The following is a 12,632-nucleotide window of genomic DNA, read 5'->3' on the forward strand; positions in this document are numbered from 1 at the left end:
TGGATATGATCTTAAATGAGGATCGATGTTCAGAAATAACAGAATCAAAACATATCCATGTACAATTAAGCTCTATATAAGGCTGATGAATAAATATAACTTTCCTAAAGCATTTACTTATCAGATCACTTATGCTGATGTGATGTGACATATGTCCTAGACCAAACTGCATGAACAATTACTTGTGTTACAGTTCAATAGTTTAAAATATATTCTGTTCATGGGACACATAATATTAACATATTTGTGAGATCATCATATACTAGAATTGGCTTTCATACAAGTTTTTAAACATGGAGAGATGAGTTGATAACATTGTATCGTGGGGGGCCCTACCCAAAATCCACTGAGGTTCTAAGCAAAATTTGATAGAACTTTGGTTTAGGCTCTATGAGACGAGATCTCAGTACTTACCAGATGAAAGTCAGTCTTCCTCCTTTCCTCTTCTTTGTGTAAAGGAAAGACATTAAAATAAATACATATACATTTTCACATTTGCAATACTAATAGACCAGGATATTACCATGAATGTGTCCTGTCTCTGCAATTTCCACGTAAATTATTTGCCTATTCAGACTGTTGTATATGTTTGTTTATACATATAAATATTGGTTTGACATCTCTTATTTTAGCTTCCCCGTTTGTAGCTCTTCACTTGTACAGTGTGAGGACTTTCTGCCTTTAATTGGCTCAGCCTCTGATTCAATATTTGCTTGTGTTAGCTCTGTGGAAACAAGGTATTGCAATGCTTCACTTTTATCTATAGAATTTCTTTTTTTCTGTAATAGTGTTGGTCCTTCCGAGGTTCTTCAAAGGAGTTTCATCTTTTTTTTTTTTTTTTTTTTAATTTTTTTTTTACACTGCACAGGACTGAAATATCTATGGAAGATCTAATAATGAGATAAGTTTCCTACTATACTTGTTTTTCACCTTGAAAGATACATTGCCTGAAAGTATGTTTCTAACTAGTAAACCAATGTGAATAAATACAGTGTGTTATTCCCTGTTAAAAGGACGGTGACAGCTATGTATTCTGCATTCACATGCATCTAAATATAAAGCACTTATACCTGGTTTTAGGTTCTTTAGGTTACCAGAGTTATTCACCCCTAATCCAGCCTAAATTTCTTGGATACAGAGGATTATAAACCTGCTACCATAGGCACAGAAGTCTGGTTTTGGCAACCAGATTATGTCCACATGAACAAGGAATTTGGCACAGATCAAAGGACCTGGTGCTGAGACACTTTAAATCTTCATTGTATGAGGGTTGTAGGATTGACCCGAGACTAGTTTAGCCATGCACTCACTCCACTTTCCCACCAGCTGGGCCAAATGTCTGCCTTACACTTGTATTCCAAGGCTTTCTGGGGCTACCCCACAAATCCTTCCTTCCCCACCTTCAGGTACGTCTGCGGAGATCTTCAGGAAGCACCACACGGTGCTTTTTTCTTTAGCTCAAGTAAATGACCTTAATGCACCACTGTTGCCCTTGTGCCACCATTGCTTGTGTAAGGCCTGAGCCAAAGCGTATGTTTTCCTCCATGGCTAACACAGTAGCTGCAACTTTCCCAGGGATATCGCGGTACTTGCTGCCTGTCCCCCCTCGCAACATCACTTTTGGACATTATTGGCCACCCTGGACTGCAAGGGAGCAGTTGCAGATGCGAGGCTGCTGCAGCTGTGGCAGAGGGACACCTGGAATGGACTGATATCTATAATCTGGGACTTTCTTTTCCTTAAAGACAAAAAAGGACGAAATGCCCTGGGAGTCCTTGCCACTGCAACTGATTGGACCAAGGCTGAGCAGAGGCTGTGGGCTTGAGGCAGGACTACATCATCTCTAGCACATGGGAATGACAACCCGTCAATGCAAACCTTTTGGGACTAAGAGGCAGGTGAAACTTCTTTGTCTTTAACTGTTCTGTGCCTTCATGAGTCTTTCACAGTGTCAGGAGGGGGCTGCTGGAGGGAGCCACAGCCTGCTTCTGGCCAGCCCTGAGGCAGGAATCCCACAGCACTGATGGAGGTCTTCAGGGGCTGGGAGTTCAGGCGTGTGGCTGGCTTCATGCTGCACTGATGCCAGAAAAGCACTTCAAAGTCTCCCCAGTAGCTGCACATCTTCAAAGCTTCCCCTAGACTCTTCAAGAATTTTGCACTATTCATCTTGAACATAAAGCAGCATTGCTCATTAGTCGCCTCACACCCAGCAGCATCCTGCAGTCTGCACGCTTCGGGTGTGCCCCTGCTTTGCCTTGTTGTTTGAGCAATGCATGGCCCTCCAGCAGCACAGAATTTGGAAAGATTAGGAAAATTCCTTAGGTGCACTGGTTGTTCCTTTCTGAATCTTCTAGAGGTGACAAAGGGCTGCAATCAACACAACTGATAAGAGTTTATTAGTGATACTACTTTCCTTATAATTCACTTCCATCTATAAAAAAATTATTAGACTAGATATTAGTTTAACAGTACATTATACATACTCATTTAGGAAACCCTGCATGGCATTCGCTTTGTTTTTCCTGCCCACCAGATTTTTCACGGGGATTAAAAAAAAAAAAAAAAAGAAAAAAAAAAGAAAAAAAAAAGATTTGGTTTTACTGTTACAGAAACTTACGCATAGAAAGGTGTAAGCTGTACTTCAGCAACTTTGGCTATGTAACAAAATGTCATCAAAACATGACTGATGGAGGAATAGTGAATAGATGCATTGAAGGTAAACTCTATTTCCTATCCAGAAATTCAGTTTATAAACAGTCCCAAAAGAAAAATTCGTTGTTTGAAACATATAAGTGTCAAATGTAATGAATGGTCTCTTAACTTCTGTAATACTTCCTGAAAGCCAGATTAAGGTATAGTAGAAAACTTTGCAGGAATCAGTAGAAGTATAATAATTAATAGTTGAAATATTACAAAATCCAATCAAATACCCTTCTAAAAATACTCTCTTTGCATCATTAACCTTGTCAGTCATTCCTTTAAATAAATCCCTATTTAAAAAAAAAAATAAAAAGAAGGAAATGTACAAGTGTGTACTCCTGGAGTGACTTCATAAATTGATTAATTTTTGAAACATTTGACTCTGATTAATGAGAACAAGACAGTTGAAATATGTGAACTGAAGATATAAATACACTCTACCTATTTATAATGCCATTTTTAAAGCTGTCTTTTCTGAGGATTATTAAAAATTTAATACCTTATACATTGCATGGAATTTGGCAACATATGGATAAAATCATAATTTTTTTTTAATCATAATGAAAAGACCTTTTATTATTGCTTTTCTGAAAGTAAAGGCACTGGTGACTCTATAGTTCTAATTTATGCATATCACATGTATAGTAGTACATTTGTGAAATTACAAAATTATTTTAGCACCACCTCACTAACTCTAGTATAGAACTTGAACCTACAATTCTCCTACAAAGGTGAATCCTCCATTTGTACTCTAAGGGAGCTGAACTCTGTTCAAGGATTCCACCAGGGCACCAAAAGAACATGAAGTTCCTTCACCTTCAGCTTATTATAGTACAAGGGGATTACTCACACTACACGTTTCTACATTATTGTCAGTGTGTGAGAGAACGGCAGATTCTAAGAACCACATCAAAAGACAGAACAAGCAGCCAACATATGCATTTAAAAAGGTAGAGGTGACTAAATTTCCAGGGGTTTACTTTAAATATGTAAAATCCGCTCTGAGTCTGGAAAATATTTAATATTTAAAAATAAAGTAAAAAAAAAAAAAAAAGACTCTTGAGATCTTTTGCAGGTAACAAATATCACTCTGTGTTTTCCTCTTATGCAAAAGTAAACAAGCAATTATTTCAAGCATAGTTTTACCTGTAAATTTTCACTTGCAAAGCAGCAGTGGCATGAATAGGAACCACTGAGAACTGGAGGTGCTGCTTTGCCATGAAAGCTGGTACAGAGTTTGTAGTAAACCTCTACAGAGTTTTACTGCTCTTTAGCATATCGCTTTTTTGTTGTTGTTGTTGTTGTTCTGAAGGTGTTACATAAGGACTAAATCTACAATTCATATTCCATAAAACCTACAGATAAAATTATTCTCATTGGTAGCAGAGATGGTGAAAATAAGTCTATATTGAAATCAATGGGAGTTTTGTGTACATGAAAGCTACAAGATATAGGTGCTTATATTATCATCTTTAAACCTAATTTCATTTTCTGTGTCTTTGTAAGGAATTCAAAGACCTTTGGAAGGTATTTGGTATTTAAATTCCAAGGACTGCTGAAATCCAGCAGCTGAAGCTGAAGCTTGAGATAAAAAAAAAGAAAGGAAAGATTTTCCGAGAGAGAAAAGTAGTTTGTGCTTCAGCCTTAAATGATCCTGATATCTGATACAATGGAAAAACTGAAGAAGAGATTAGCCATTTGAAAAACGACCATTTCAGAGCTGTTCATTGATTTCCTAAAGGTCTATTCACTAAAAATACATTTAAAGCATAAATGGCAAAGATCCTACTGGTAGGTCATTACATGGATTCAAACTGCTTGTAGTCTGCTGCCTCCAAACAGTAAAAAATATTGCTAACCTAGCAATGAGTTAGCGTTTGCTATGATTGTGGGTGCCAGCTTGTGATGGCACATGAAGGGAAAAAGGTGCTTTTAACAGGATTCAGTGTAACTGCAGGTACATCAGTCCAAGATTGTGTTACACTTTACAACTATTTTAATAATGCTAGGGATAACTGGGGGATAGTAGCTGAGGTTTTTATTCTACAGAAAGATAATGCTGTATGCAGCAGAACTAAGGCTGCATCCAAGGTCCAGAAGTTAGGGCCACAAGCTTACAGCCACAGCGTCAATGCTGGATTCAGTGGCGTGGCAAAGCAAATACGGCAAAGGGAGGGGAGACAACAATTTATTTACAGCAAATTACTGACTTCTGGTATATTTGGATTGTTACTTTATTATATCAGGATCAGATTATTATTTTGTGGTCATCTGGTATTCAGAATACTTGATATGTTGAAGACAGATGAGGTCGTAGAAGACAAGAAATAGAAAGTATAGTCACATTCTTTTAGAAAGGGAAATCAAAAGTAAACAAAATATGGATCAGGGAATTAAGAACAGACATCTTAACTTCACTCCTTAGGGAAGTTCTGGGATAAATTACCAAACAGAGTACACAACACCTGAAAGATCACAAGAAAACACGTAACAGCTGTCAAGAGATTTTTTTCTAAAACCTTTTTAAAACAAGTTTAAAAGTCTATGAGTAAAGAGGGGGGGGGGGGGGGGGGGGGGTGGCGGGGGGGGGAAGCCATAAACCAAACAGCAGGGATGGGATTCAGTTGCTTGAATGTAATATTCATTACCATGAAAGGCATCCAAGACAACCATACAAGGCTGGCAGATACGACTTAGAACCCAAGGGAGATTTGCTGTCTTGAGATCTGCTGTCTTCTAGCTGACAGCTGGAGGCCAAGCCACATATTTTATGTTGCCTAAAATGTTACTGGATCTCTACACATAAGGAACTAAATTCTTCCCAATATTGTATGCCTTGCCTTTCAATATAGATTTCTAGGAAGTAGGTTCTAGATGAAAACCTGATAGAGTGGAGGCAAAAATGGCCTTATGGCCATACCAGGAGAACAGTTACCTGTGGTCATTGCCTAACCAGAAGCATTAAATCACAAGAGGTCCCAAAGAGCTTTTTCATTGACCTGATTCTGTGCAAGATTACCCAAGTCAGTAACCGATAAACCAAACTGAATTTCTCACAGCTTTTTGTTATTTGCAAACACGCCAGGTGATAATTCCCCTCTATTAAGCATACCTGGAGTATTGTGTCCAGTACTGGGCTCACCAGTACAATAGAGATGGAGCTACTGGAAAGGGTCCAGGGAGGTGCCACAGAGTAAGTTTCCTCTGAGGCAAGAGTGAGAGGGCTGGGACTCAGCCTAGAGAAAGCTTGGGGAAATGTCATTTGTGGCACTACTGGTATTGACCAAGTTCTGTCTTGCAAGAACTTCTTTGTTTTAAGTGATGAATGTAGCACATTATCCCCAAAATTACTACACAGCTCGTAAGGACAATTAATTTTTCTGAGAAATTACAAGGTAGAAAATTAATCTGAGTTAAAGTTAATTAAAATTTTACTCCTTTAGAGAAGTGTTGGTCCATTTAGCATATGTCAGTCTTCTTCCACTAATGACCTCAAAAAAGAAAATATTATACATTCTTGAAGTATATTTTTAAAAGCTGTTGAATTCCTTCATATAACCCTCAGTTCAACAAAATGAAAACTTACATTTTTTTTCTGTTATTATTAGTTAATTTTACATAGCCAAAGTAAGACTAAATACTGGTAGCTTATTGTGACATCAGACCTAATTAGTCAACCAGTTTTGCATGCAGAACTTTTGGTGTTTGTAATATACCAAGAATCTGAGGGAGATTGGGTGATGCCATTAGAAATGTAATTTGGGAAGTACTCAGCTACATTCTCAGGGAATGTAAAAATCATGTGGCCACATACCACCTGGGCAACAGTTCCTGAAGGACTCCCTTTCGCACCATTCCTTCTGCTGTGGTAAGCAGCACTATCAGGAAAAATGTAATTATACATGCCCACGGAGCATGCAGAAATTGTGACCTGGAGACTGAGCTCTCCCTTTTGCCCTTATATCTTAGAATCATAGAATGGTTTGGGCTGGAAGGGACCTTAAAGATCACCTAGTTCCAACCCCCTGGCATGGGCAGGGACACCTTCCACTGGACCAGGTTGTTCAAAGCCCCATCCAGCCTGGCTTTGAATACTTCCAGGGATGGGGCATCCACAGCTTCCCTGGGCAACCTGTTCCAGTGTCTGGCCACCCTCACAGTAAAGAATTTCTTCCTCATATCTAATCTAAATCTACCTTCTTTTAGTTTAAAAACATTACACCTTGTCCTACCACTACAGTCCCTACTAAAAACTCTGTCCCATCTTTCTTGTAGACCTCCTTCAGGCATTGAAGGCTACTATAAGGTGTCCCCAGAGCCTTCTCTTCTCCAGGTTGAACAACCCCAACTCTCTCAATTTGTCTTCACAGGAAAGGTGCTCCAGCCTTCTGATCATTTCCATGGCCCTCTTGTAGACTTGGTCCAACAGGGCCATCCATGGCTTTTTTATGTTGGGTGCTCCAAAGCTGAACACAGTACTCCAGGTGGGGTCTCACAGGAGTGGGTAAAGTGAGAGAATCACGTCCTTCAACTTGCTGGTCACACTTCTTTAGATGCAGCCCAGGATATGGTTGGCTTTCTGTGCTGCGAGCACACATTGCAGGGCTATGTTGATCTTTTCATTGACCAACACTCCCAAGCCCTTCTGCTCAGGGCTGCTCTCAATCCATTCTCCACCCAGCCTGTATTGATACTGGGGATTGCCCCAACTCACATGCAGGACCTTGCATTTTGCCTTGTTGAACTTCATGAGGTTGGCATGGGCCCACATCTCAAGCCTGTGATGGTCCCTCTGGATGGCATTCCTTCCCTCCAGCATGTCTAGCACACCACACACCTTGGTGTCATCAGTGAATTTTCCCAGAGTGCACTCGATCCCACTGTTCATTTCACCAACAAAGATGCTGAACAGCACTGGTCCCAGTATGGGACCCATGGAATTGTGCACCTTCAGGCTCCTTAGAGGGTCTCGAACCTGATCTCCTATAGCAGGCAGTTCTTTATTCTCCCAGTAATATAACACATTGATGTCATAATATTTCAAATTAAGGATCTTATACATCATCAACATGCTTTAGCTGTTTAGCAGTGCTGAAGAGAGGCAAAACAACCATAAAATCCAGCTTAACTGGCTGGCATGCTCTACTTGCTTTAATGTGGTGCTGAATCTGCTCTTAAAGTTGAAATAAAATATGATTTAAGATACTAGGAAAAATCAGAACTGATATAGAAATATGGATTTTCTTGTGCATTATTAGTGTGTAGGTTATGAAATCTTTTAAAGAGAGTAAAAACACTAGGCAAACATATTCCTTAGACTATTTAGGGTATGAATTAGTTCTTCAAGCACAAAAATATCAAAAGTCTGTGTTAATCATCCTGAAATAATTATTATAAAACAAAACCACCTCTAAACTTCACACAAAGCAATGCTAAATGTACCATGGAGCCCTACCATGACAAAAAAATTATAAGGAAATGGGAAGGTGGTAACAAATCAAATTAAGAACATTTTTTTTTTTTTTAAATAAAGTACTTGGATACCTGTGAGATTCCAATGATCTTGCTTCTTAACAAATGCTAAAAATTCAGGAATACAAAACTATTTTTTGTAAATGTTTATGTGCGTAATACTTAGACTTACAAATGCTATTTCTGAGAAATCTATGAATAAACATATTCTGGCATTTCCAATAAAGCCTTCAACATCCTTTCTTATTTTATCTTAAGTCACCTTTATCCTTTCTTATTTCATCAGTTTACTCAAAGTATTTGAATACACTGAAGGAAAAACTGTGATTTAAATTGCACAATAAGAAGTGGAAAAAGGAGGTTTATTTTTCTTTGGGTTTAGGTCTTCGGGTTTTGGGTTTAGTTTATGGGACAGGAAACTGGAGAGAAACTTGTCTGAAATGTGTGTGTGTACACACATATGTTTTGGTGGTTTTTTGTTTTGTTTTGGTTTGTTTGGTTGGTTTTTTTTTTTCTCTAGAATAGTCTGGATTTATTTGAAATATACAAGCCAAAAGTTAGTAACTTCAAAGATATTTGGGTTACTTATTGGGGAAAGATAGAGTGACGGCCACCAAAAATTTAGACCTGGTACTTTTTAACAAGTTACAGTATTGTGCTGAATTTGGTCTAGATATCAAAACAGAGCTGATTCACAGTCTTTGGTATTAAGAAAAAGAGTTTTAATGTACTGAATTAATATAAATTAAAATAATATTAAAAGTATAACCACAGATCATGATTATTCTTAACGAGAGTGCAAAAAACACCATGGCATTTGAGATTTTGGCTAAAATAGTCTTCTGTTGAAAAAAAAACGGAGAACTGTAGTCGGTTAGGGTCAATGACTGCAGGCAATGATAACAGAAATAATTCCAAGTGTGCTCCTAATTTCTGCAGTTCCTGGCACTGGCAGGAACTTCCCATTTCATTTCCAGGGCACCTTATGGCACCTGCCCACCCTGGTGATGGGACCAGACTGTCCCACTGTCCCGGTTTCATCTGGGATAGAGTTAATTTTCTTCTCAGTAGCTAGTACAGTGCTGTGTTTTGACTGATGTGAGAACAATGTTGACAGGACACTGATGTTTTTAGTTGTTGCTGGGTGATGTTTATACTAAATCAAGGACTTTTCAGTTCCTTGGGCCCTGCCAGTGGGAGGGCTGGGAGGGCATGGGGAATTGGGAGGGGACACAGCCAGGACAGGTGACCCAAGCTAGCCAAAGGGGTATTCCATACCATATGACGTCATGCTGAGCATATAAGCTGGGACAAGAAGGAAGGGGGGAACATCTGACATTATGGCGTTTGTCTTCCCGAGTAACCATGACACGTGCTGGATCCCTGCTCTCCTGGGGATGGCTGGACACCTGCCTGCCCGTGGGAAGTGGGGAATGAGTCCCTCGGTTTGCTGTGCTTGCGTGTGCAGCTTTTGCTTTCTTTTTCCCCCCACCTTTAAATTTTTTTGTTGTTGTTATTGTTATTATTGTTGTTGTTATTGTCATTATTGTTGTTCTTACCTCTTCATTCTGTTTAAATTATTAAATGGTTCTTATCTCAAGACTTGATTTTTACATCCCTTTCCAATCCTCCTCCCCATCCCTCTGGTGAGGGGGAGTGAGCCAGCGGCTGCGGGGGGCTGGGTTGCCGGCCCGGGTTAAACCATGACACCCACCTATCCAAATCACCCATTTTGAACAAAGATGTAGGAGGCTGAGTAGAAGTACTAAATGAAGACTTCACTGGGATCCAATTTTAAAGACTTCTGAAGCAGTAGGACATTTTTAGGCAAAATATTACACAGAAGAGAATTACTATTATTGATAAAGATCTCTCACACTCTCAAGGACCTGCAATTGAGTGTTGGTAATCCAAACTGATTTCCAAGGCTATAGGAATAAGTATAAACTAGTTAGAAAGGTTCAGTGTAAACATCAGTTCAAGGTCTAAAGTATTTATGACTTGAAACAAGCTTAACTAATTGCTAATCAATGGGCTGCATCCAGAGATACTGTTATTACCAGGATATAGATAATGGTAAATCTGATATGCAGTCTTGGGGGGTGGGGGTGGGGGGTTGGGAAGAGAAGTTAAAATACGTAGTTAGAATTGATAAACCAGATCATTTACAGAAAAATATCTTTCTCTTCAACAGCGGGAATTATTTTCCTGCATGCATCATCACAGAATGAATCTTTACCCTTCCCTGTTAATAAAGTAAAAAATTAAAAAAAAAATCGTTTGTGATCCATATTTAGGCTATATAAACTTAATCTCTAAAGCAATATGAGTTATTTTCTGCTTGCTGTATTTAGTAATATGTTTACAAATAGATAACAATGACTTAATGAAACTCAAGCTTGTTGAATGAGATGTTTTGAAGCAGCTCACAGAATGCATATGAAGTTACAACAGTATAACTTATTTTGCTTTACATAGCAAAATTTAATCCTTTTGGTCTTTTGATGGATGCAGTAGATATAGCTAAAAACGAGAATCAGAAGATAGGAATTAAAATGATACAGGCAAGGTGAATTTGCATATCAACTTGAGAATACAGATGGAAATGAAGGTGTATTTAATCAGGCACTTTATATTAGCATTATTGATTACCTAAACGGTTCTGGCTGTCACAGGCAAATGCCAGATGCTCTAATTAGATTACTGTACAACTTGTATAGGAATTAATTGTACAGGGGATTGCATATATAAAAAAAATTGCTGTCATTGTTTTTCACACTTCCTTTTTTTTTTTCCTCAACAGATCTTTTACATCTGCTGGATGATGACACCATGAAATACAGTTTCTGAATGCAGATTTGTTGTGGGATGTTCAATAATTTTATGTATGCAGACAGTGTGATTCCTATCTCTGGTTTACCAATGGGTCTATAAAGCCTCACAGAAAGATTAATTACAGCTCACATCAATTTTGGCCTCTAGATGTCATGTAAAGAACATAACACCAAAGAGGAAGCAGAAGAATTTTGATTATGTCCATCAGAGGAAAAAAGAGAGAATAACAGGTAGGTAATGGAATTTTAAAAAGGATTGGGTTTACTGTTTGCATCTTTTATAATAACTGAAGTTCTTAAAATTAAATGGGAAGTATGAAGAAATAAGTTCAAGAAGAACTGTTACTTGAAGAAATGTTACTGATTGAAGAACTAATTCTATAAATCAGCAAGATTTGAGAAAATAATAAACAATGTTCAGGAACTCACAGATGCCATATAACGGATATTCAAGGTTAAAACTAGTACAGAAAATATAATAGCTGTCAAGGATGCAATAGAAATATAGTTATATGCCTGACCTTTTGCATCAAACTCTGCCTGCATTTCTCAAAAATACTTTTGGTAAGACTGATAAAAACCATTTTCCAAATATTCTATTTGCAGTTTTAAAATGCACAGTGCAAACACCATAAAAATATTTTGCTTCATGACAGCATTTATCCAAGGATCTTAAAATGCATTAGTCATGCAAATATCATAAAAAATAAATAAATAGAATTATATTCATTTTTGCAGGTCACTGAAGAGAAAGAAAAAGTTATTGAACTGCAGGTCTAAACTCTAATTCCAAATGGACAGCAAGGCCAGAAGAGAAACCTTAAAATCTTTTTTCCACTGAATTAAACATTCATTATCAAATATAAATAAAAAATGTGGCAGGAGATCACTCTAGATTCTATAAGCAATCTTGCACATCGGGCTTCTGAGATCGTGTTTTCCTGTATAGTAAAACACTTTGGAAGACTGCAGATGCCTTCTCATCTTTATGCAGGCGCTGTGCATCCTAACTCAAAATACCCATGTTAAGCAGAGACGCAAAGAAAATGTGCATCCTAAATGCTGAGTCCTGTGCAGTACATGTAAGACAAGCAAGTAGAGTAAAGCTGACCTTATCCTCAAGGCCACAAACCTGGTATTTATAAGCTATGCAGTGCTAGGGTTCTCCGTTGCCTCTCCATTCTTTGGATCTATCAGCCATAAATACCTCATGCGTCCAGCTGCTTGTGCCTTTTCCTGCCTTACACACTTCTCCTAAGGTGATCATCAGCACTAGCAACCTACCAACATCCAAACGCTATGTCACAGCTTCTGTCCCCCCTGACTAACTATCATTTCCAAGCACAGAAGCACAGAATAAGCTAGGATACAGCTTGTGCCAGTTGTTCACCTCTTGGCAATGGTTATTTCAAAATGACACCACAAGTTACTATAAAATGCCACTTAGTGTATGATAGAACTTTCATACTGCTCTAAATGTCCATTTTTAATTTTCTCTCTCCTCCCACTAAAACTTTTTTTTTTCCTTTTGAAAGAGTAAATTCATTAATCAAAAATAGGTGCAACAGACTGACCATGACGATCACAATAAATAGATCTTATCCTTTAAGTATGCCTTTTCCAAGA

Source organism: Falco cherrug, chromosome 2 (assembly GCF_023634085.1).
Source record: "Falco cherrug isolate bFalChe1 chromosome 2, bFalChe1.pri, whole genome shotgun sequence".
In the NCBI taxonomy this organism is placed as follows: Eukaryota; Metazoa; Chordata; class Aves; order Falconiformes; family Falconidae; genus Falco; species Falco cherrug.